Below are 3,126 nucleotides of genomic sequence, written 5' to 3' on the forward strand. Positions count from 1 at the left end.
GAGGGTCTTAATATATAACTTTTGGTCTACAAGAACATATTGCATAGATCATGCCAGTGTCAAGCTAAATGACATAAACCTGCATGTGCCTCTGTAATTAACAAGATCGAATACACCCATCATACCCATCATGTTTGTAGTTAGTAATTGTTCATACAATTTTTCAGACGTGTGCTCAGTATTGTGGATCTGTCTCCCCTACATCTCCCTCTGAATTGGCATTTCTCTGACATGGCTGTATCCTATTCAAAGTGTTCAAAAGTAACACAGGTGAATCTTGGAATTCAAGCTCCTTCTATAATGATATAGTGATTATAATTTCTGAGTCAGAAAATAAGTGGAGCAAGTGCCAAATTTTTGTGAATACGTTTTCAAGAAAGCATATATTTCTTTAGAGTGATATTAATATGATGCTTTTTGTTGTATACATGTATGTGATATTTAGGAGGCAGTAACTTTTGATGATGTTCATGTGAACTTCAATGAGGAAGAGTGGAATTTGCTGGAGCTTTCCCAGAAGAAACTCTACAAAGATGTGATGTTGGAAACTTACCTGAACCTCAAAGCTGTAGGTAAGACTGTTAATTTCTAAAGGAAAAATGTTTCTTGGTTATTGATGATCTTCTACTATTTTAAATGTGAGTTATGAAGAAGGAGCTGAAAAATTCAGTTTCACTGAATATTCACTGTAATATTTACAGTGCAGTGAAAATTCACAGTACCTTGAATTTTGACTAATTTCTAATAGCATATCCTTCATTTTCATGTACTGTGTTTTAGGCTATAATTGGGAAGACCATAATCTTGAAGAACATTGTCAAAGTAGAAGAAGACCTGAAAGGTAATTTTCATGTGCAAACTATTACATATTAGCCTGTGAGAAAATGTTAATATCTTCTGGAATCTCCACTGAAAATCAAGGGTGTAAAATAACAGTCTTTTAAGTGTAGCTATGATTATAATATTCTTACATAACCAGGTACCTCAAGGTCTAATATCTGATTAATGTTTGCATTTGATATGTAGCTCCATTAGTGCCATGCTGTGGACCTGCCAATATGTATAGTCTCATAGTACTTAGATATTGCACATTGAATAGTCATAAATTTATATCCTAAACAGTTTAATAATCAAATAGTCCATAGTAAAATTGGTGATACTCATTTTCTTGTAGTAATATTGTTCAGTTTGGTGAGAGGGTTTTTATGAGAATCAGGAATGTTGTTGTGGAGAAACATTAATCTATATTGCACATGTTATGAGAAAAGTATTCAAACAGTGTGAATGCAATGAGTATATCTTTCATTTGTCTTTCATCTTTTATTAGGTATATCATGTGTCACAATGGATAAAAACCATGTGAGCATAGGGATATGAAAGAAACAACATAAAATTTTAGTTCTGAAACGATGAGAAGATATGTAGTATTATGCCTTTGATAGACATTAGGAATATGATAGATATTTGCAATTAATTGGCTTTCTAGTTGTATGGGTAACGTCCCCAAACTCACAGTGTAGAACACCTTTATGGGTATGAGAACATTGGAAATTCTTTTGTGTATCCTGGCTCAAAGTTAAAAGTCTTGTATTCACACTACAGGTAAAATTATGAATGCAATCAGTAATATAAAGATCAGAGTTGTTCAAACTTTCTTCAGACAGCTGAGATATATCATATAAAATTCCCATATAAAATGAGGATGTCATAAATATGAGCCATGTAATAACCATCACAGGTGTCTTGAACAACTCATAATGAGACAGAACACCATGATCATACAAAGTGCTAAAACTTTAAGATCTGTTCCTTCTTTACCATTAGACAAAATTGTAAACTTAATTCAAACTGATTACCTGATTGATCAGAGTAATGAATATGGTAATGATTTCACATATGCTAATTATCTTTGCAGGCATGTAAGAAGTCATAATGGAGAGAAAATCTATGAGTGCAATCAATGTGGTAAAGCCTTTGCAAGACCCAGTCAACTCCAAAGACATAGAGTCACACATTCTTGAAAGTGTTTATCAGCTCAGGAATTGCCTTTGGGATATATTGGTTCACTTATACATACGACCATGTCATCGTCAAATAAATGTAATTTTACTTACTCCTTTCTATTTCATATTGCTTCCATCCCCTTCAGTTATATTGTTCCAGTTAAACTTTTAGATAGAACTTTGAATATATATATAGAGAATGAACCACCTTATCTTGTTTGTGAATTAGGGGAATTGATTGGAATATCTCCCCATTTAATTTAATGTTGGCTATATGCTTGCTCTATTATGATGTTAGTGTATTTTGGTATATCCTTGTGTCGTTATTTACAATAAGATTTTTTCCATAAAATGGATTTGGATACTGTCAGAGAATTTTCATCACCTAATAAGATGATCACTTATTTACTCTTTCCACTTTAAGCACATTATTTTGAAGCATCGTTGCATCTCTTTAATCACCTCATTAATCATGGTGAATGAACATTTGATGAATTTTCTATTTTATTTCATTTTATTACTTTTTTTGTATTTGTGTTTTTGCAATATTGGCCTGTAATTCTCTTTTGTTGCTTAGTCTTTTTTAACTGGATATTTGAGAAATGATGGGTTCACGAAATAAATCGTGTAATGTATTTGTAGACAGATATTGTCCAAATTTTATTTTGTGATGGACTATCTTACTTATCCATTTTTGCTGATTAAATTTTTTCTACATACAAAGATCTGGGCATCTGTAGTTTCTGAAGCACATGTGTTCAAGCCTTTCTGGCATTAACAGACTCCAGTGAGTGGGAATATCATGAAATTGAACGCTGTTATCATTTTCGAAATGAAAAGCTAAGTTTCATTTGGATGAACTTTATATATTTTAGTTTGATTCCATGCAGTGGAATTTATTTTGGGTCCCACCTAAAAAACCATGACAGAAACAGAGCGAATACTACCTAAGTCAATCTATATTTTTTGTTTAAAAAGTCAGTTATTGATTTCCAATGCATCACTGGTCCAATCTCTTATTTGACTTTATTCCCCTACAATTACAAATTAAGAATTCCTTCATGTTTTTCAAGTCCTACTGATTAGTTATTTCTGTAAACAGAAATGTTGCATGTAGCCAAGG

General features: G+C 32.3%; 1 long non-coding RNA gene across 1 annotated transcript; it reads left to right on the plus strand.

Annotated features, from left to right (window-relative positions):
* Positions 1-499: 499 nt before the first annotated feature.
* On the plus strand, positions 500-2,011 carry LOC127672673 (uncharacterized). The gene is made up of 3 exons (XR_007974998.1): positions 500-572; positions 781-841; positions 1,916-2,011. It is a non-coding gene; the product is annotated as an uncharacterized LOC127672673 (long non-coding RNA).
* Positions 2,012-3,126: the final 1,115 nt, after the last annotated feature.

Source organism: Apodemus sylvaticus, chromosome 22 (genome assembly GCF_947179515.1).
Source record: "Apodemus sylvaticus chromosome 22, mApoSyl1.1, whole genome shotgun sequence".
NCBI classification, from domain to species: domain Eukaryota; kingdom Metazoa; phylum Chordata; class Mammalia; order Rodentia; family Muridae; genus Apodemus; species Apodemus sylvaticus.